Below are 24,571 nucleotides of genomic sequence, written 5' to 3' on the forward strand. Positions count from 1 at the left end.
TCTACGCAAGAGCTCAGAAAAGAAGAAACAGATACCAGGTGCTGAAGAGTAGAAATCTCATTCTGGACATGTGTGACATTTGAAGCCTTGTGATGTCTAGAGACCTCCTATGTTGTCTGAGTCTGTGGAGTAAAGTTGTATCTGAAAGCTTTTCTTATCTCCAACTAAGGTATAGAAGTTAACTGAGAGAAAGCTATTGGGCCTGCCATGAGATGGCTTGCCCACTACAGTCTGGACCATCCTCACTAGAAAATCTGTGAAGGTAAAGCTCAGGTATTAGTGGGTCATTAGCACCAAAAGGCAAAATAGAAATGTAATAATATGGTTTAATTCTATTCATCTCGCCATTCTTGTGCCCATGCATAAGACTTCAGGTGTTTTATATTCTGAAGAATCTAGAGATTCCTATCTCCACAATGGCCCTCTAGCAACAGGTGTGCCTGGCAGAACTTATAATTTAAGTAACTTCATTATGGAAGGGCAAGGAGAAAACCTCAGAAGTACATTTATATCTTAACATGATTGAATTATAAGCCAATATTAAACAGAAATAACAGACAACTGAATTTACTTTGAATTGGCAAGATTAAGCTTTCCATTACAGAGTGGAATGAGGTTTAAAATAAAAGTTAAATTGAATTATATAAAAGTACAGTTACATTTTTGCACACGAATATATAAACAATAAAATACCTACCTTCTACAAACAAGAATAGAGTTTGGGTCAGGCATGTTGAAAACTAGGAGAGAGATGAGTGGGAAACTGACTCAAAAGAAAGGACAATATGAGTTGAAAAGATGATTGAAAAGGAACGCATTTTAAGTGTAGACCAGGAAAATACAGAGGGGTGAATTTAAGGTTAAACAGAATAACTTCTGATGGTCCCATAGTGGTGGGAACTTGGGAAAAGAAGATACTACACAGGACACTTAGGATTTAACTGTAGGTTAAGTTCCACAAGGGATTCAAATTGGTAAATATTTTTATTTCAGTCCTCTGAAAGGTACTAATTACAGTTTGACTCTATTCAAGGGCTTAAGGGAGGGGATAAAGGCTCAAGATCATAGGTATGTAATTTCAAAGCTTCATGGAGGATCCAGGAGTTGATCTTAGAAGTGGTAGTACCATATTTCATAAATTCTGAGATGCAAACTTTTGCATGTATATTATCTCTGAAATAGAAATAGATTTTACACTTGGAATTGGCATTGTTTTTGCTGTCTTAGTGCTGCATGTTATAATCAATGACATCTGAGTTTCAATAAAATTCAACATGTATTAAACAAATTCTCATTGAAGAAATCAGTTTCATATCTGCTTTCCTTTCTATTGAAATGCAAAAGTGAATAAACCTTGACTCTTGTATTCAAATTATCTGTAATCTACTGTTGAGACACAGTTGAACAGAATGTGTTTGCAAAAGGCTCTATGTGACTTGGAAGGCAGCTGTAAGTCAGAGAAAATTAACTCATGCACAAGGCCTTGACTGCATTAAAATCTCATTTATAATAAATGCAATAATATGTGCCTCAAGCCTAATTTTTTGTTGTAAGCATTATATTTCACATGAAATATTCTAGGATTTTAGAGGTTTTTTAAGAGTTAGCATAAAGTGACTAGCATAAAATAATGTTATTTATTTGTATATTTACATTACAAACTCATATGAACTGTAATGACACATAATAAAATTTAATTACTGTTTTCATATTTTGAATTATCAATTGAATTATGATCTTTAAATCATCATTTTAAAAGTCCAGATTTTGGTCTCCATTTTCAAAAGATTTTTTTTTTTCTTTTTAATGGAAAAGAAAAGCGCTTAGTATTTGTAGAAATTCATCAGATAATGTTAGGTGCCTTGATGGAATGGTCTTCTAAAATTTAGGACTTTGACGACTCAGGGGTAAACTTTTTTGCACGCTAAATGTTCTCCAGAGGTTTTTATTTTTTTCTTTAATTAGAAAACTAACCTAGTGTCTAATACCTTTACATTAAAAACTTTAAAAACTCATTTAACTTCAGGTTTGACATTAATTTTACAAATTTATATTTATAAACCTGGAAATTTCATAATTATTTCTAAAGGATCTTTGAAAAGTGATTAGTTTCATTTACAAACTTAGACAAAAGACATTAAATCCTACAACAGTATGAGATAATTTTATTATGTTAAAAAGTAACCTCACATTTCCTGAGATAAATAATTTTATTATGTTAAAAAGTAAACTCACATTTCCAATTTAATGTATATTTTGAAGGATAAACTTTAAATACTAGCAAATAAATTTGGCATCATATTTTTTTTTTTTTTTTTTTTTTTTTTGCGGTACGCGGGCCTCTCACTGTTGTGGCCTCTCCTGTCGTGGAGCACAGGCTCCGCACGCGCAGGCTCAGCGGGCTATGGCTCACGGGCCCAGCCGCTCCGCGGCATGTGGGATCCTCCCGGACCGGGGCACGAACCCGTGTCCCCTACATCGGCAAGCGGACTCTCAACCACTGCACCACCAGGGAAGCCCTGGCATCATGTTTTTAAAAGCACTATTGACACTCATTTCTGATTTTTCTTGAATACAATGTTGAATTATTTTCAGGCATATTAATTATGATTCTGTACTTACATCCATAAGTGAAACCAAATACAATGGATATTAATTTCTTCTTATATATATATATTTTTTTGTTTTCTCTATGTATTCTTTAAAAATTTCACAATTTCTGGAATATGTTAAAATCATGAAATAAAACATTCCATATATTTTATTCTTTGGAACAATTAGAAAGGATTGAATTTAGAAAAGACTGAGTGGAAGCCTCGTGTACTGCTGTTCAAGGGGCAGTGTTTGGCCATTGTCAACCATCTAGGAGTCATATGTCTGCCAGGAACCTGTCTGCCTTAGTATCCTGCCAGCTAAGTCATTGTCCTAGAGCAGCCTGTGTGTGGAACAGCCTTGGCACAAACATAGTGATGGATTTCAAAGCACAGCACCTGGAACTCTTGTTCAATTATGCTCTCTGTAGAAAAAATTTCAAAAGCCTGACACAAAATAAGTGCTATAAAAGCTAAGATGAAATGAAATGAAGTAAATTAAATAAAAAAGTACAAACTGTCCCTAGGACCACTCCTCAGATATTCTATTTACAAGTACAATGTCTTTATTCACATGGAGAACAGAATTCACAGTGTTTTCCATTTGCAATTTTAAATCTATTTTGAAGGAAGACAGCATCTCAGAATCTCCAGAGACCTGGTTGCCACATGTGCTTTAACAGCAACATGTTTTGATAGGAATATACTTTCTGCTTTCATGCTTTTTTGGAGGAAATCTCTACTTGTTCAGTATTACAGCAGCACTGAAGGTAGGCTGTGTTCTGTAAAAGATTGATGTGATTCTCTCACAAAACTTTTCTCAGTAGGTCTTCTCTCTGGATTAAAAAAGAATATTACATACTACTATATATAAAATAGATAACTACTAAGGACCTACTGTAGAGCACAGGGAACTCTACTCAATACTGTATAATGACCTATATGGGAAAAGAATCTAAAAAAGAGTGGATATATGTATATGTATAACTGATTCTCTTTGCTGTTCAACAGAAAGTAACACAACATTCTAAATCAACTATACTCCAACGGAAATTTTTTTAAAAAGAGAATATTACATAGGAGATGCACATACACACACACTCCTCACACAGGAGCTGTATCGCCAGTGTCAGGTGACCAGTTGGGAGATCTGGCCTCCATTTGAGCCAGGGATAGAGACAGGACTGACATATTTATGGAGAGTCCAATGCCTCTCTGACACAAGTGGGCCCAATGCCTCTCTGACACAATGGGCCCTAGTGGTATGTCTCTTGACAAACCTAAGTGTGTCTTTACCTCCACAATGGTTTGTCTAGGACTTGTCACTCTCTTTGTAATTGACTTTAGAAAACTAAGGTAATTGTGCATTTCTTTACCTGTCTCTAAAATACATATAGGACACACAGTCTATAATATTTTGAGTTTCTATCTTTTCATGAGTATTAACATTTCTTTTACAAAAGATCACTTGGAATGTATCTGTAATAATTTTATAATTGCCATAAATTAAATAAATGACATGAAGTCTAGATCAAAATATTGCTCCTTCTTGCATTTTTATTCATCAAAATAAATTATTTTCTAATTTTATATGAAATTGAACTGGTATCCTTTTATTAAACTGTTATTAAATGATGCTTAATATTTAATATCACTTTAGGAATATGGATTTTAATTACTTTGTCAGTCACCCTCAATCCTCAAGGTAACTGGTCATTTACTTTAGTCCATAATGAAAGGTCTTGCCACTGGACTTAGGAAGAGAGGTAAGAGATTGAAGTTTTAAATAATAAATACAATTTCAGGCAAATATTTACCTGGCATTTTTAATATAAAAATTTGAGCATATTTTCCAGAAAAAAAAGAAAAGGAAAAATTTTCAAAGAGGCAGTAACTTTTATTCAAAGAAGTTATTCAGTTTATTAAGACTTTTCAGTAAAATAATTGGGCTAATGCTAATATTTTGATAATGTAGAATATTCTCTGAAACATTTTTTTTTTTTTGCGTTTTCATATTTGGTTTATCTGTAATAGATATAGAGCAAGTATGTTTGAAATATTGTCTCTCAGTACTTTATATCTCATGGTTTTATAGCAGGTACTTATATCATGGAGCTGCATTCAGTTCCGATCCTGCCAATAATCTAGATCATTTATAATAATCTATCTTCTACCTCTTTAAATCATTTTTCAACATTTTATTCTTTAATGGTTCCATTTTTGTAATAATTTGTGTAATTGGCATTTCAGTTTTATTCCTTCCTACTTGGTACCACAACAACGAACTTGAGGCTTATTTCTACATCCTTAGAATTGCTCTTAAAAAAAATCCAACTCATGGGCTTCCCTGATGGCGCAGTGGTTGAGAGTCCGCCTGGCGATGCAGAGGACATGGGTTCGTGCCCCTGTCCGGGAAGATCCCACGTGCAGCGGAGCGGCTAGGCCTGTGAGCCATGGCCGCTGAGCCTGTGTGTCTGGAGACTGTGCTCTGCAATGGGAGAGGCCACAACAGTGAGAGGCCCGCGTACCGCAAAAAAAAAAAAAAAAAAAATCCAACTCAATCTCAGAACAAACACATACTGTTTTCTTTTCTCAGCTTTACTGATATAATTGACTTAAAACATTGTGTAAATTTAAGGTATACAACGTGATGATTCAATATGCATATACATTGTGAAATGATTACCACAATAAGGTTAGTTAATGTATCACTTCACATGATTACATTTTTTTTGGTGGTAAGAACATTTAAGATCTACTCACTTAGCAACTTGGAATATATAATACAGTACTATTAACTACAGTCATCATACTGTATGTTAGATCTGCAGAACTTATTTATTTTATAACTGAAATTTTTTACACATTGATCAATATCTCCCCATTTCCCACCACAGCCCCCATCAACCACCATCTTACACTCTAGTTCTATGAGTTGGGCTTTTTTAGATTCCACATATAAGTGATATCATACAGTATTTGACTTTCTCTATTTTATATATTTCATTTAGCATAATGCCCTCAAGGTTCATATGTTGAAGCAAAGGCAGAATTTACCTTTTTTATGACTAAATAATATACCATTATATATATATCCCATTTTCTTTATCCATTTATCCACTGATGGACACTTAGGTTGTTTTCATGTCTTGTCTAATGTGAATAATGCTACAGTGAATATGGTGATGCAGATTATCTCTTCAAGATAGTGATTTCTCAGCGCAAAGCACATGAAAAGATGATCAACATCACAATTATTAGAGAAATTCAAATCAAAACTGCAATGAGGTATTACCTCACACCAGTCAGAATGGCCATCAACAAAAAGCCTACAAAAAACAAATGCTGGAGAGGGTGTGGAAAAAAGGGGACCCTCCTACACTGTTGGTGGGAATATAAATTGGTGCAACCACTATGGAGAACAGTATGGAGGTTCCTTTAAAAACTAAAAATAGAGCTAACATATGAGCCAACAACCCCACTCCTGGGCATATATCCAGAAAAAAACATAATTCAAAAAGATACATTCACCCCAATGTTCATTGCAGCACTATTTACAATAGCCAAGACACGGGAACAACGTAAATGTTCATTGACAGATGAATGAATAAAAAAGATGTGGTATATATGTACAATGGAATATTATTCAGCCATAAAAAAGAATGAAATAATGCCATTTACAGCAAAATGGATGGGCCTAGAGATTATCATACTAAGTGAAGTAGGTCAAAGACAAATGTCATATTATATCAGTTATATGTGAAATCTAAAAAATGATAAAAATAAACTTATTTACAAAACAGAAACAGACTCACAGACTTCAAAAACAGACTTATGGTTACCAAAGGGGAAAGGTGGGGGGGGTGGGATAAATTAGGAGGTTGATATTAACATATATATACTACATATATATTACATTAACATAAATAAAATAGGTAATCAACAAGGACCTACTGTATAGCACAGGGAACTCTATTCAATACTCTGTAATAATGTATATGGGAAAAGAATCTGAAGAAGAATAGATATATGTGTATGCATAACTGAGTCACTTTGCTATACACCTGAAACTAACACAACATTGTAAATCAACTGTATTCCAATATAAAATAAAATTTTAAAAAAATATAGTGATTTCTTTCCTTGGATATATACCCAGAAATGGGATTACTGGATCATATGGTAGCTTCATTTTTTAATTTTTTGAGGAAACTTAATATTATTTTCCATAGTAGCTATATTAATTTATATTCTTTTTTCACCACATTGTCACCAATATTTTTTATCCCTTATATTTTTGATAACAGCCATTTTAACAGATGTGAAGTGATATTTCATTGTGGTTTTGATTTGATTTTCCCTGATAATTAGTGATGTTGAACATCTTTTCACATATCTGTAGGACATCTGTATGTCTTCTTTGGAAAAATGTCTAATCAGGCAGATGGAACTGAATTTAAACATAAATAAATGAATCTGTATCATGGAAAAAAACACACTTTTGCACACATGAAATGGAGGCTACCTAAAATTTTAGTAGGAAGACACTGGATAGTTCCATAATGTTTATCACTGAACTCAAGAGACCAAGTTTTATCTCACTGAAGAAACTGGACAGCAGTTCCCCTATTCCAAAATAACTGTTCTAACAGTATCAGATGAGTTAGTCAGAGTAGTATTCCCTCACAGCCAGCATACCAACATCTTTTTACATCCTTTTGTAAAGGAAAACCCCAAGAAAATAAATATACTCAGCTGTTCTCTTTTTGCCCCTTCCATTGTTGGGGAGACTCTTCTCATCTCATATCTAACTTGACATCTTAGCCTGGCCTGACACCTGTGGAACACGCCCTCTTTTGAAAAACTCTTCTCTTGACTTCTGTGACAGCATGGTTTCAGATTTATTACTAACTTATTTATTACTCTTTATTAACTAACATTTACCAGTTTTTTTTCTTTAATAGTCTCTATGTTAAATTTGGAGGAAAATGAAACAGGTTAAGCAACTGTCTTAACACTAACACAAGGCTGTCTAGGTGACTCAATGTAAACAATATCCCCTCGAGTATTATGTTTTTCTTCCTTGGTTGTATGATATATTCATTAATTCTTTCTTTTATTCAACCATATGTCATAGTGACAAGAAACAGAAAATTTTAAAATAAAACAAATAAATAAGTAAGATAATAGAGGAAACTGGGATAGATAACAAGTATGAGGATATGAGGTATGGTATGAGAAAAACCAAAAATGTTAAAAGAAGGTTAACTAGGAATAAAGAGAAATATTGCAGAAGTAACTGTTGTGACTCATGAAACATGAGTAAAACGAAGAGCTGGTAATAAGAAGATGATTTTTTGTGTTCCATTTAGAAGGAGTAAAAACTAGAAAGACCCTAAAGCCTGAGGGCCCTATGAACACAGAGTATCTGAGGAAATAATGAATGTGAGGTGAAGGGTAAATAGAACGGCATGAGAATTTTTTAAAAAGGCATGCAGTTGCTAGATGAGCAAGGGACATGCAGGTCATGGTAAGAATTTAGTTTTTATCATAAACATGGTGAGAAGAAATAACAGGTATTTAAGCAAAAGATTAATATGATGTGATGCCATTAACAACACTGGAAAGAGAGAACCTGTGAAATGTTTGGAGAGTTGACGAAGCAAGACATGTAGTTTGAACATGTTGAAATGAGGTGAGGATTCCTTTTGGACAACAAAGCAGAGCTGACAGAAGAGAAGTATATGATCACATCTGGATCTCAATCGAGAGATCACAGCTGTATGTAAATCTGACAGTTATTTATTTAAATGATTTTAAATCCATGGTAAATACATTAACTCATTTAAAAATGTAGATAAAAAAGAAGTCTAAGACCAGAACTTTAGGTTCACCATATATCAAGGTCTAGAAGAGAAGTAGGAGCCAATAGAGGAGACTGATATGGATGAAGTGTCCATTGAAGTGGAACAAAACCCATAAATAAATGAAATAAGTGGTGTTCTGAAAATCTAGTGTTAAAGGTATTTCAAGGCTAGATGGGTAAAAACTTGCTGGGATGTTGACTACTGAATTGGCAAACTGAAATATTTTGGGCCATAAAAAGAACAATTTAAGTAGAGTGGTAAAGATAAAAGCTTACTTTGAGTGAGTTAAAAAGATAATAGGGATACAAGCAAACATAAGTTTGAAAAACTGTTTATTACTGATTTTCCAGAGACTCCATTCCAATGACAGAAAAGGAATTTTTTTGAGGGAAAAACAATGTGTGGAGTCTGAGAGAAATAACAGTTGTAAAATTTTAGATACAGAAAAAAGCTGAAAAAGAGTCAACTGAATGAGCAGACCTGGGAAAACAGAAAAGTCAGCTGACTATGGAAAAACTGTCTAACACTACATGTACCAAATAATACCAGGTATTTTTGAAAGTGGTTGAATAGGTTGGACTGAGAACAGAAATATTGGTTGAAATAATATATAAAAGATAAATAGGTCCCAAAATTCCCTCCCTGTCTCTGTCCAGCTGGAAGACTGCTGCTCCAGCACAGAAGACGAAGATTACTTTCCAGTAAGGTTGAATGAGACTGATTATGAAATAGAGAATATATGACACACTAAGAATAGAAGTGCTTTATTGAAACAAGGAAGATTAAGTGAAAAATACATCCTGAATGTTAAAATCCCAAGCTCCTTTTCCCCACTTGAAACCTAGGGCAGCAGAGTGAGGCTTAATAATATGATGGTGGCCTAGATGTGAAGGATACCAGTATGAGAAATGAGAAGCGGTCAGCAAGATTTCATAAAAGAAAGAAGTCAATGAGAATTCCACAGTTTTGAGTCTAAACAAATACAAGAATAAAGTTGCCATTTGCTGAGATAGGAAAGAGCACGTAGAAAGAAAAGCGTTTTGGAAATGAAGATTTAGATATTGACAGAACATACAGCTGTAAAGTTTTAATATGAGCACTAAGCTAGAAATATACATGGAATTCATTAGTATACAGATAGTATTAAAAGCCATTGGACTGGTTGTACTTACCTAGGAACTTGCTAGGTAAATCTCATGCACTGAACCTAGAACATGCCAATACAGAGAGGTTAGGGGAAAGGAGACACCAACAAAGGACCCTGAGGAGGCAGCAGGAGTTGGGGTTGATAACAGAAACTAAAGGATGCCTTTTTGCTCTTCTTGAGTGTTTCTTGTTTTATTTTATAAATAAAAGACCAGGGTGAGGCTAAAGTGAGGACTACAGATGTGATGTTGTTAGGAGAGGAAGTGACATGTAATATTTCTATAAGGGAATTTTTAATGGCTTAATTAAAATATAATTAAAAACATACCACATAATTCAACTATGTTAAGTGTATAATATGATTGTTTTTTAGTATCTTAACAGAATTTCACAATCATCATCACAATCATTTTAGAACATTTTCATCACCTCACAAAGAAAACCAAGGCCATTCCTCTCCCTCCCACCTCCAGCCTTAGGTAAATACTAATCTATGTTCTGTCTCTATGGATATATCTTCTCTGGATGTTTTATATAAATGGAGTTATACAATATGTGGTCTTTTATGACTGCTTCTTTGATTTATCATATTTTAAATTTGTATCCATGTTATAGAATATATCTACTTCATTCCTTTTTATTGTTGAATTATATTCCATAGTATGAGTGTACATATTGTTTGTCCATTCTTAATTGATGGGCATTTGGGTTGATTCCATTTTTTGACTATTTTAAATAACACTGATGTGAACATTCATGTACAAGTTTTTGTGTGATCATACCTTTTCATTTCTCTCGGGAATATACCTAGGAGAAGAATTAATATATCATATGGTAACTCTGTTAACCTTTTGAGAAACTGCCAGACATTTTTTCCACAATGGCTGTAACATTTTACATTTTCAGTAGCAATGTATGGGGGTTCTAACTTCTCCACATTTTCATCAATACTTATTATTTTTTGTTTTTGTTTTGTATCTCATTGTGTTTTTGATTAGCATTTGATGTTGAGCATATTTCCATGTGCTTAATAACCAACTGTATATCTTCCTTGGAGAAATTTCTATTCAAGTAATTTGCCCAGTTTTTAATTGGTTGTTTGTGTTTTTGTTACTGAATTGTAGGGGTTCTTTATTCTGAATACAAGTCCTTTATCAGATACATGATTTGCAAATATTTTCTACTGTTCTGTTGGTTGTCTTTTCATTTTCTTGACATGTCCTTTGAATCAAAATGTTCTTAATTTGGATAAAGTCCAAACTTTACTCTTTCTTTTGTCACTTGTGATTTTGGGGTCATACCTAAGAAGACTTTACATAATCCAAGGTCACAGAGATTTACTCCTATATTTTCATCTAAGAGTTGATAATTCTAGCTCTTGCATTTTGCTCTATGATTTATTTTGAGTAAGTTTTCATATGGTATGAGGAAGAAGTTCTACTTTATTCTTTGGCCTGTGGGTGTCCAGTTGTTCCAGTACCATTTGTTGAAAAGACTGTTCTTTCCCTATTGAATTGTATTGGCTCCACTATCAAAATTCAATTGACTATAAATGTGGAGATTTATTTATGGACTCTCAATTCTATTCCATTGATCTATATGTCTAAGCTTAGCCAGGCCCACATTATCTTGATTACTGTAGCTTTACAATGTGTTTTGAAACTGGGAGGTGTGTGTCCTCCAACTTTCCTTTCCTTTTTTGAGATTGTTTGACCACACTGGTTCCCTTAAATTTCTATATGCTTTTTCAGATCATTTTGTAAATTTCTACAAAGAATCGAGCTGGGATTTGATAGGGATTGTGTTGCATCTGTAAATCAATTTGGGAAGTATTGCCATCTTAACATATTAAGTGTTCAGACCCATAAACTTGACATCTTTTCATTTATTTGGATTTTCTTCAATTTCAGTCATTTTTAAAAATTTTACAGAGTACAAGTTTTGCACTTTTTTTGTTAAAATTACACTTGTATTTTGTTTTGATGCTATTTTAAATATAATTGCTTCCTTAATTTTCATAGTTTATTGCTAGCATATAAAGTATAATTGATTTTTCATATTGATTTTTTACCTTGCAACATAGCTGAATTCATTTATTAGTTCTATCCTATAAGATAATTTTGATTTTAATTTTCCTTTACAAGGAAATATAATAGGATTACTGGACTCTACTGTGTTCTCAGATAAGATTTTAAAGTCATCCTTTTAAAGATGAAAGAGTTAGAAATAAAGTGTTTTACTTTATTTGAGTTCAGTTGCCTATGTAGAAGTATTATAAAACTGTGCTAAATATTTGACAGTTGAATGAAATTAACAATGAAAATTATGAAAAAATGTCTAAAGACTATTTAAAAAATCTGAAGACCTCAAAACCATGAAGTATTTTTAAAAACTGGTTTTCCCTGATAACTACTTGTGCAACAGTCTATGAATAGTAATTCAAGCCCAAATTGAATAATCATTTTACTTCTATGTCTATGTCTGTAAAATCCTTGAGAATAAAACCCAAATATTTATCATTAATTGACGGCATTTTACAAAGTGCTCACTTGTCAGCAGGCATTCTATAAATGAATTGTGAGTAAAATTATACTTGTATGCACTTACTAATTGTATGATATAATTAGGTATTATTCATTTAAATAGTTGAACATTGGTTCTCAACGCTGTCTGCACAATGGAATCATTTGAGGAGATTTTTTTTTTTTTGAAATACCAATGCCCAAGCCCTCCCCTAGAGTTTCTGACTTAACTGGTCTGGGGTGGGGTCTATGCTCTGGAGTACTTTAAAAACTACCAGGGTCATTCTAATACAGAGCAAATATTGGGAACAAGAGATTGTTAACTTCTGTCAAATACAATGATTTTGATTAAAGTATAATTAATATTGATATTAGAAACTATTTTAATCCAAAATCATCACCACATTTAGCTACATATAATTGTAAAACCTATTCTACAAAAATAAAATCTGTATGATGGACATGACATAATACCTGACATATAGAAGGAAATCAATGCATTCTATTTACCTGGAAGCTTTTTTCCTATTTGCTGTGCTTTAATAATATGCATTTAAATGCTCTCATAACTGTACAAAGTGTTTTATGTGATAGTTAAAGTCATCCTAAGATACTGCTCTTATTCACACTCATTTCTTTCAAAATGTCATTTAGTAACATAAGGATCACACTCCCAAAGGACTGTACATTTGCGGAAACAGTTCCTTTGAGAATTTGAAGAAGTCGTGAATTCCAGAAAATTGTGCTTACGGTTCCTGAAGCCATCCATTTATAGATCCCCTTAAAATTCAAGGACCCTGATTAAGGAATTATACACTGGAAGATATTATAGGTTTATCATGAGGCAATAAGTCCATCTTCTAAATGCTCAACATGTTGCATAAATAGGAGTAAAGATATTTCCACAGTAATATAGAATTTTAATTATAAAAAGATATTTTATTTCATTACTGCTCTTGGCAAACTTCTTACCTAGGCAGTCAGGGTTAGATATCATTACTCTCTTTAAAGAGGAGGGAACAAGTAAAAAATATTTGAATCATGCCTGGGGCAATCCAGATGTCCCTAATTGCTCCCTCCCTTCCATAAAAATCTCTAAAATACTGCCTTGGGCATCTAAAATGCAGCATGAACAGTAAAAACCACCATTTATCAGATTATTCAGAAAAACTTCCATAAAATTTAGAAAACATCTATTTTTAGAAGGTTCCTTTTGTGAACTATTGGTTAGTCACTAAACTGGAAATGTCAAATATTTTTTGTACTACTTATACTGCTTCTAGTTTTAGAAGAATTCTGCTTGATTACCACACTAAATGACTATTTCCTGCCTTGTCTTTAAATCTTTTCTATTCTTGCTGGATCCAATTTAAGTTAAAGACCCATGAGCTACATAAAATCTTAAAACTGTACTGACATTTCTATAATCACACAACACAGGGAAGTAGTGATTACCTTCCTTTATGGAATCAGTTCAAAAAGTAGCAATACCCCTTGCTTCATTCATACAATATAAATAGTAAGTTATTATAGTTTCTCTCCTGTTGTACTGCTCCTTGTAATTTTTATAATATCATTTTGACAACCCTGTGGTATTCCCTTTAAAGAAAGGGAGGACAGATCAGAGATAAGAGAAACATGATAAGATTCCTTATTTCTCCTATAGTGTTTTCTGGAATAGTTTTATTACAGAATTTTGTCAAATTTAATATGATAGAGAAAACTCATGTGAACTGATGCCACCAATCACATTACAAGTATTTTGCAATGCCCTAGAAGAAAGATCACACTCACAGAGAATTGAACATGCATCTGTTTTGTTTGTTTTTTATATCCAGTTCACTCCTGATGGCCATAATTGTATATAATAGCTCCTATATCAATCTCATTGTTACAAGTTTTCATCTAAATTTACTAAACCTAGAGGATGAGGTAAATTTGCTGGATCTACAGAAGTTGTCAAATTCCCAGATTACTTTGTATTTATTGATTTCTATGGTGTAAATTCTCCCACCGTGGCTAATTTCAAGCTGCCAACATGGTGTCACTGATCTTGAATTGGGAAAAGATGGGCACAGTAGGCTCAGGAAAGTCAATTTGAACTTTCCCATGCCACCTGATATATCAGATTGGACAAAAAAGATTAGCAGATTGATCTAATAAGTACGTGCAGGCCATCACCCCTACTACTAATTACAACATACTTCTTTCTATTGACACATTGAGAACATTTATTATAATGACTTTACTTATGCTTGGCAATAAAGTTGAAGAGATGAAAATCATACAAAGTATTTCTATGATCATAGTTAAGATAGAAATGAAAAAGAAAAGATAATTAGGAAATCTCAATGTGTTTGGAAACTATCAGATAACTCATTGATTAAAGAAATATCATGATGTAAAATTTTTAAAAAGTATTTTGAATGAATGTTGATAAAAGTAGTGTATATTAGAACTTGTGGGATACAACTTAAATTAGAGGGAAATATATACTATTAAATGTATATATTAAAAATGAGAATGTTGATAATCAATAAGCTAAGAATATATCATAAGAAATCAGTATAAGAAGGACATATTGAATTAATATAATAAATAATAAAGATAGAAGGAATAATTAATAAAATAGAAAACAAACAAAATAGAAGATCAACAAAACCAAAGTAAAAGCACTAAAATGTTGGTGGCGGGGAGAGGGGGCTGATCAAAGAGAAAAATGGATATATGCTTTGAACTGACACTTCACAAAAGAGGATTTGATAGATTGTATTATTGTACAAAATTTTCACACTCCTCTATGCCTCATTGATAAAATGCTTCACCATGCAAATTGCTTTGGCCAAAGAAATATGAGTGAAAGTGACATGTGCTACCTAAGCAAAATCTTTAATCCATGGAGTGTACCTACCATGTTCTCCTTTCCACTTGTCATGAGACAAGCAATGTCCACGAAGAGGCTTCTTTATCAGCTTAAGTCTCAGAGTGTAGAATCTGGGGAGAGTCACAATCAACTCTAGATGACCGAGTATCATGTATGGAAAAGATAACTTTGTCATTGTAAGTCTCTGAGATTTCTTTTCTTTTTTCCTTTTCTTTTCATGTTTTCCCTTTCTTTTCCTTTTTAATTTTATGTATTTCCTTTCATTTGTTTTATTAAACAACCACATAGTAACTTACAATAAACCGACTGATATGAAGATTAAAGAAAAGGAAAATAATTCAGGGGTATGTTAATTAGAATCATGAGGTACTATTAAGCACTTACCTCTATGTATGAATTTTAAAATACTGATAATATGGAAGAATCTCACAATATAATATTAATTCAGACACAAAATAATATCTGCTGAATGACTATATTTATGCAAAATACACACACACACACACACACACACACACACACACACACAAACAGGAAAAACTGAACTAGATTGTTTAGGGACACATGTTTAGTTAAACTCCAGAAAAGTCAAGGAAGTGATTCTAGATCCTGAGGTTCAACCATATATTAGTTCCCTCAGAGTCTAAGGGTCCAAGCTGAAGAACTCAGGTTGAAAAATCCTGGAGGAAATTACTAGATTATTATAAGGCAGTAAGTCCATTTACTAAAACAAATTCTCATTTTCAGCCATAAGCAGAAAGAATACAGAAATTTCAACAGTAATAATGAATTCAACTGTAAAAATATACAACAATTAACACTTTGTAACTGTTCTTGGTAAAGTTCTTACTTAGACATTAAGGGTTAGCTGTTACTCTCATTAAAAAGGAGACGACAGGGCTTCCCTGGTGGCGCAGTGGTTGAGAGTCCGCCTGCCGATGTAGGGGACACGGGTTCGTGCCCCGGTCCGGGAAGATCCCACATGCTGCGGAGCGGTTGGGCCCGTGAGCCATGGCCGCTGATCCTGTGCGTCCGGAGCCTGTGCTCCACAATGGGAGAGGCCACAACAGTGAGAGGCCGACATATCGCAAAAAAAAAAAAAAAAAAAAAAAAGATCATGCCCAGGGCAATCCAAATGTCCCCAATTTCTGTCTTTCTTCCACTGTGTTCCCAAAATACTGTGTTGAGAATCTAAAATGCATCAAAATAGTAAAACGTGCCAGATTTTTCAGAAAAAAACTCCATCAAATTGGAAAATATATAATTTTAGTAGGTTCCTTTTATGAATTAATTAGTGGTTTACCACTAAACTAAAAATGACATAAATGTAATGTTTGAAACATTTTATTTCTCTAGATCCTTTTACTCCTGCTAGCTACACTTTTTAATGTACAGTACTAAGTATTATACATGAATTAAAATTAAATTGTTCTAAGGCGAGGCTCGTCCACACTCCTTTCTTTCTGCAAATCCCTTTGGTATCATAATGATTACACTTCCAGAAAAATGTTAGCTAACTTTGGGGATATTTAGACCCCTCTGAGAATAAGAAGAAGCTATGAACTCTCTCTTTCCAGATAATTTTGCAAGGAGTTATTGACATAAAATTCAAGATGGCGTTTACTTTTGAGAATAGTGATTACAAGATGATATGATGTGGGTTTTGTGGCACTAGCAAATAGATAAATAAATAGAACAAAAAAAAACTAAAATAAAATTAAAAGGAAGGTAAAAGAAGAAAATAAAATTAAAGAGTCCTATTTCTCAAAGCACCAATATAGGGAGAATTTCTATTACATCTTACTTATTAAGAAAAAAACATAAACATGTGTGTTACCTGGGAGATGACAAAGACAAATAGCATGTCCTGTACTCCTATGAGTCATCAGACCCCAGGAAACCCCAACATAGGCCACATATCTTTAGCTTATTTTTACTTATAGACTATTTCGTAAGCACAGACCTATAATGAACTTCTCCCCAGCATCCTACTGTGGTAGACCACAGCTGGGCCTGTGGAGATGAAATCTCAAATAAAATATGAAAATAGTGAGTTTGCAATCATTATCTAACTAAAATATATAGCTGTGTACTGGCAAAAACTTAGAATTTGTACATCAAACAATATGGGCTACCATCATGCCCCAATTCCCAGTAAAAAGTACTAATGTTAGTGAAAAACTTCCTTTAGACTGTTCCTGAATCTGCAGTCACAGTTAAGGTCAAGCTTTTGGAGTATCTGCAAGAGGAAGTAAGGAGACACCAGTTTGTGGCATCCATCAAGTCTCTTCATACTCAGTTTTTTATATACAAACATTTGGAGAATTTTCAATGCTTATTTATGAATTTAGTGAAAATTGCCTTGAGTGAGTCCAAGTAATCTCACCAGTCCTTAAAACTGGACCAATTTGTGATCTATCCTGCCTTACCCAGACTCACAAATCATCTAAGAATTGTGAAAGAAACATAAAAGCTTAATTAATTAAAATGAAGAAAAAGCAAATAAATAATAACAGTAAAAATGTCAACATCAATAATGAAAATAAAAACAAACCACAGATATGAAAGAGAGCATAATAAATATAGAAACTATTACATAAAAATTTATGAATGTACATTTGCAAGCTTGAAATAGAGACTATTCTGTTTACAGCAAAATACAGAATATAAAACTAAAATGTAAACTACAAACAGGAAAATATTTTAAATACTTATGACAAAGTCTTTATGTTATTAATACAAAAGAAGACCTACACACTGAAAAGAAAGAGAGGAACAATTCAAATGATCATAGGCAAAAAGATAACATTGTTTCGTTTTGTTTAGCTGTATTGTATTTAACCTTTTAACTCTTTGAAGAGTATTTCACTGGGACTTAAACAAAAGATATATCTGGTATTAAGCTAATATGAGCAAATATTATTTCTTCTGAAGCTCTCAATGCCATCAATAATGAAATAGTGTGAAGTGTTAAACTATGAGGCAGAAAGCACTTTTTTTCTTTCTTTGCTTATATCTTTTTTAAAATATACCTTTATTGGAGTATAAGTGCTTTAGGATGTTGTGTTAGTTTCTATTGTACAACAAAGTGAATCAGCTATAAGTATACATATATCCCCATATCCCCTCCCTCTTAAGACCACCCTCCCTATCCCACCCCTCCAGGTCATCACAAAGCATTGAGTTGATCTCCCTGCCTCACTTCATCCCAGCTTCCCCTTCCCCCACTGTATCCTCAAGTCCATTCTCTACATCTGTGTCTTTATTCCTGCCCTGCCACTAGGTTCATCAGTATCATTTTTTTAGATTCCATGTATATGTGTTAGCATACAGTATTTGTTTTTCTCTTTCTGACATACTTCACTCTGTATGACAGACTCTAGGTCCATCCACTTCACTACAAATAACTCAATTTTGTTCCTTTTTATGGAGCACTTTTTGTTAGGTTAAAAAGTGTTAGAATAAAAAGACCTTGGTCAAATTATGTTTTAATATGTATTGGCAGTGTTATCTTGATAACAAGATATGTTATCTTGTTATATATGTTATAAGATAATGTTATCTTAATAACAATAATTTTTGAGCATCACTTCCTTCTTCAAATGGAAATGATACATTTCAAATGATAAAAGATGCACCACTATTGTCTGTACCACTCAGAAAATACTGCTATTTTATTTCTAAGTTGCCATCAACTATAAAATCCATGGTTATTTCAGAGACGATAAAAATTTTAAATTGTAAAATCAACAAAATATCATAATATGAATGAGGTATGAATACAAAATGAGGCAATATATGTTAAAATGTTTTATAAATTAAATCAATAACATATCAATTCTAGTCTCTAGTCTAATATTTCAATATATACCTTAATAAGTTTTTCTTTAGTTTGCTTCATATATGGACATTATGTCACCCCACAGAAATTATAAACCATTTCAAGGAATGTAATTTTTTGATACTGCTATAATGCCTAACATAAATTTCAACAACTACTTGCCATTTGTTCATTTTTAGATTCTGTGGAAAAAGTTAAAAGGGCTATAATATTTTCCTAAACCTTACTATTTTAATATCCTGTATCAATAAGGAAACCAAAAATTTTCTACACAATTTGACCTTCAATCGAAGCATTGTGAATGAACATTCACTATGTTATTCTACTAATATTTATTTCTATTTACATTTGTTTTAGAGAAACTATATTGCACACTTTACTGTTAAGAAACAATTTTCCATGGGTTTCACATATTTCTGCTAATCTAGGAAAGTGAGGCACTGACTATTCTTTGATCCACATTATCTTTTCAAGGATAATGTGGCAAAAACAATGCTCTTGGCAAAGAGCATGAAAAGACAGGTTTGCCTACAGCCATGGAAGATAGAGATAATGTCCCTCTGAGCAAAGGTAACACCTGAGTGATAAAGATAATGTCTCCCACCAGGGCAAAGAATGGGCATGTTTTGGTTCCCTAAGTTCAGTATTCCTCTCTTATAATGCAACTATTATGTGTGTCATGCACACATAATAGTTTCTTTATGGGAATTGGAGCTTCAGAAAATTATGCAAAATGTAAATTTTTTTGCTCTCAGCAATAAACTGTCATTGTCTCTGACCCAGGAGTCTTGTGTCTTCTCTCACCAGCCAAGAAACAATGGCAGTCTAATTTGTTAGCTTGTGAGTAAGGTAAAATTTTTGAATTTTCACAGTTGTTGAAATTTTAATTCTTTTTTACAATAAATTTGATAACATGGTAATGTTTTATGCTTATAACTTTTTCAGGGCTATTCTTTCTACAATAAGATTTTTCTTTCCTCAAATGATATGACAAAATAATATCTCAAAAACAAAACATTTGCACCTAAATTAGGCAATTAAAATCATAGCTGGGGAGGATAAGGCTCCAAACAGATGTTTGAAGGTTTCATTTGTAAAACTTATTAATAAAAGAGATTACAATATACTTTTGTACTAATTAGAATTTAATCATGCCAAGAATAAGGGCTTATTCTAAAGGACGTCTAATAATCCATTCTAGTCCTAAAAAAATATGAATTTGAGATGAGGCCATTATTGATATGTCAAGATTAAGTAGAAAAAATAGCAACACAATAAGAATAACATGGCAGTCTAGAATAAGCATATGTTTCTCTTACAAACATTGTCATTAGATTTAACCCACAGACTGATAACTAAAACATCAGGAAAATTTCCAAAGGAAACTCCTAAATTTAGCTCACATACTATGTCATTCTATAATGTGATGTCAGTTGAAAAATGTTATCTAATTTGCTCCATATAGGGTTACTTAACAAGAAAAGAGGTATGGCTCACTGCAGACACCTAAAATTTCAGCTACTTCATTTTACATGTTTTTTGGTAGATATAATGTCTAAAAGGAGAATTTTTGATATATTTATCATCACTTTTTATATATACTGTACTCATTTTACATACAAATGTATAGTTAATATGTCTTATAGCAGGTAAATCATCAAAGGTGTGGGCAAAAATGATGGCAGAGTAGGAAGACCCTGAGCTCAGCTCCTTTCATGGGCACCCCAAATTACAACTACTTATAGAACAACTATCAATGAGAATGACCTAAAGTATAGCAGAAAAAAATTTCCACAGCTAAAGGTATAAAGAAGAAACTACAATGAAATGGGTAGAAGGGGTGGAGATGTAGTATGGTCAGGGTCAAACCCCTGGGTAGGTGACTCACAAACAGAAGGATAATCACAGTTGGAAAGATTCTTCACAAGAAGAGAGGGGTCCAAGTCCCACATTGGGCTCCTTAACCCAGGTGTCCTGCACCAAGAAGATGAGCCCCCAGAATGCCTGGCTTTGATGACCAGTGGGGGCTGAACACAGGAGACCTAGAGGACCATAGGAAACAGAGACTTCACTCTTAAAATGTGTGCACAAAATCTCACATGTTCTGAGTCCCAGAGCAGAGGCAGTGATTTTAAAGGAGTGTGAGTCAGACCTACTTGCTGATCTGGGAGAACCTCCCAAAGAGGCAGAAGACAGCTGGGACACCCCTGGGGACATAGTTGCTGACATCAGCCATTTGGGGAAGCTTATTCTACCATGAAGACACAGGTACTGGAAAGCAACATTTTGGAGTCCTCTCTCTAGCCTATTAGGGTTTGAGGCTCAGTTGAGTGCCAGTGGGCCAGCATCAACCTCAGGCTCCACAGGTGCCAGCCTGCCATGTGGGGACATGATTCCACCCACCAGCATGTTGGAACCAGCTCTGGTCCACCCAGAGCCTCATAACTTTCTTCCACAAGATCCAGGTCTGCCCACCAGAAGACCAGAAAGAAGGGCCTGGTAGCCAACAAGGCTGGAGGCCAGCCCTTCCTACCAGTGCACCACACTAGTCTGACCCACCAAAACAAAAGGACCCATGCAGCCCACATGGGAACACCCATAGAGCATGTATCTCTGGTGGCCAGAGGAGAGTGTGCTGATGGATACTATAAGACGTCTCCTATGTAAAGTCACTTCTCTAATATTGAGAAATGTAACCAACCTACCTAATACACAGAAATAAACAGAGAATTAGACAAAAAGAGGCAAGAGAGGAATATATTCCAAACAAAGGAACAAGACAAAACCCCAGAAGAACTAAGTCAAGTGGAGACAAACAATCTACCTGATAGAGTTCAAGGTACTAACCATAAAGATATTCAATGAACTCAAGATAAGAATGGATAAACACTGTAAGAAGTTTAACAAAGAGTTAGAAAACATAAAAAGGAACCAGAGATGAAGAGTATAAGTGAAATAAAAAATATACTAAAAGGAATCATCAGTAAGAAAAATGATACAAAGAAATAGATCAGTGAATTAGAAGATAAAAATGGAAATCACCCAAACTAAGTGGAAAAAAGAGAAAAAATAATTAAAAATGAGAATATAATAAGAGAACTCTGAGACAACATCAAGCATAGTAACATTTACATTATATGAGTCCCAGAATGAGGAGAGAGAGAAAAAAGAACTTTTTTGAAGAAATAATAGCTGAAATATTCCCTAAATTGGGAGAAGAAACAACTTTCCAGAGAAAAGAATCATGGAGTCCTCAACAAGATGAACCCAAAAGGGTCCACACTGAGACACAGCATAATTAAAGTGGCAAAAATTAAAGATAAAGAGAGACTCTTAAGAGCAGCAAGATAAAAGCAACTAGTTACATACAAGGGAACTGCCCTGAGACTTTCAGCTGATTTTTCAACAGAAACTTTGCAGGGCAGAAGGGAGTGGCACAGTATATTCAGATACTAAAAGGAAAATACCTTCAACCAAGAATATTCTACACCAGTGACCCCCAACTTTTTGGCATCAGGGACCAGTTTCGTGGAAGACAATTTTTCTATGGACCAGTGGCAGGGTGGGGGGTGGTTCAGGCGGTAATGTGAACAATGGGGAGTGGCAGATGAAGCTTTGCTTGCTCACTGCTCACTTCCTGCTGTGCAGCCCAGTTCCTAACAGGCCACGGACTGCTACTGGTCCATGGCTGGGGGGTTGGAGACATCCGTTAAACACAACAAGGCTATCATTTAAATATAAAGGAGAGATAAATAGTTTTATATAAAAGTAAAAGTTAAAGGAGTTCACCAACACTCACCAGCTTTACAGGAAATGTTTAAAGGAACTTCGTTAAGTGGAAAGAAAAGACCACAACTAGAAACATGGAGTTTAGGGAAGAAAAATATCTAATTGGTAAAGGCAAATACAGAGTAAAAGCAGTAGATCAATCATTCATAAAGCTAGTAGAAAGGATAAAAGATGAAGTAGTAAATTCATCTATATGCACAATAAGTAAAAAGATACACACATAAGAAAGATGTAAAATATGTCAAATATATTAGATTGTTATATATAAACCTAATGGTAACCACAAACCAAAAATTGATAATAGACACACACACAAAACAGGAGAAAAGAACCCAAACAGAATACTAAAGATAGTCATTAAATCACAAGGGAAGAAAGCAAAAGAAAGAAAAACAGATGTACAAAAACAATGAACAGAATGGCAATAAGTATATACTTATTAATAATTAAAATATAAATGGACTAAATACTCCAATAAAAAAACTTAGAGTGACAAAATGGATAAAAAGCAAGACCTATTTATATGCTGCCTACAAATGACTGGCTTTAGATTTAAAGATACACACAGACTGAAAGTAAAGGGATGAAGAAATGTTTTCCATAAAAGAAAAAAGATTAAAAAGCTGAGGTAGCAATACTTAGACAGACAAAAATACTTCAAAGTAGAATGTAAAAGAGACAAAGAAAGACATTAAATAATGATAAAGGAATCAATTAGACAAGAAGATATAAGAACTTTAAATATATATGCTCCCAAAATAGGAGCAGATAAATACATGAAGCAATTTTTAACAAATCAACTACATAAAAAAAATACACATGGAAGCTAAATAATATACTACTAACCCACCAATGGGTCACCAAAGAAATCAAAGAGGAAAGCAAAAAATACCTGGAGACAAATAAAAATGATAGCATAACATTTCAAAATCCATGGAATATAGCAAAAAGAGTTCTGAGAGAAAAGTTTATAGTGATAAGGGTCTATCTCAGGAAACAAGAAAAAAAATCAAATAAACAATCTAACCTAACACCTAAAGGAACTAGAAAAAGAACAACAAACAAAACCCAAAGTTAGGAGAAAGAAAAATATAATAAATATAAGAGCAGAAATAAATGAAATAAAAACTATAAAAACAATAGAAAAGATCAATGAAACTAAAAACTGGATCTTAGAAAGGATAAACAAAGTTTATAAATGTTTAGCCAGACTTATCATAGAATAACAGAAGGCCTTTAAAAATAAAATCAGAAATAAAAGAGAAGTTAAAATGACACCACAGAAATACAAAAGATCATGCAAGATTAGCAGGAATAATTATATGCCAATAAAATGGACAACCTAGAAGACATGGATAAACTCCTAGAAATGTACAATCTCCCAAGACTGCATCAGGAAGAATTAGAAAATATGAGCAATGACCAGTAATGAAATTTAATCAGTAAACAAAAACTCTCAGGAAACAAAAGTTCAGGAGTAGATGTGTTCACAAGTGAATTCTACCAAAAATTCCAAACATTACAGAGGAGTTAACACTCATCCTTCTCAAACTACTCCAAAAGATTAAAGAGGAAGAAATGCTTCTGAATTTCTTGTATGAAGCCAGCATCCCCCTGATACCAAACCAGACAAAGACACCTTGAAAAAAGAAAATTACAAGCCAATATTACTAATGAGCATAGATGCAAAAATTTTTAATAAAATATTAGCAAACCAAATTTGACAATACATTACAAGGATCATATAACATGATCATTTGGGACTTATCCCAGGGATGCAAGGATGTTTCAACATCTGCAAATCAATTAATGTGGCATATCATATTAACAGATTAAAGAATAAAAATAATCTAATCATCTCAACAGATGCATAAAACGCTTTTGAAAAATTCAACAACCATTTATGATAAAAGCTCTCAACAAAGTGGGTA

Source organism: Pseudorca crassidens, chromosome 18 (genome assembly GCF_039906515.1).
Source record: "Pseudorca crassidens isolate mPseCra1 chromosome 18, mPseCra1.hap1, whole genome shotgun sequence".
NCBI lineage: Eukaryota > Metazoa > Chordata > Mammalia > Artiodactyla > Delphinidae > Pseudorca > Pseudorca crassidens.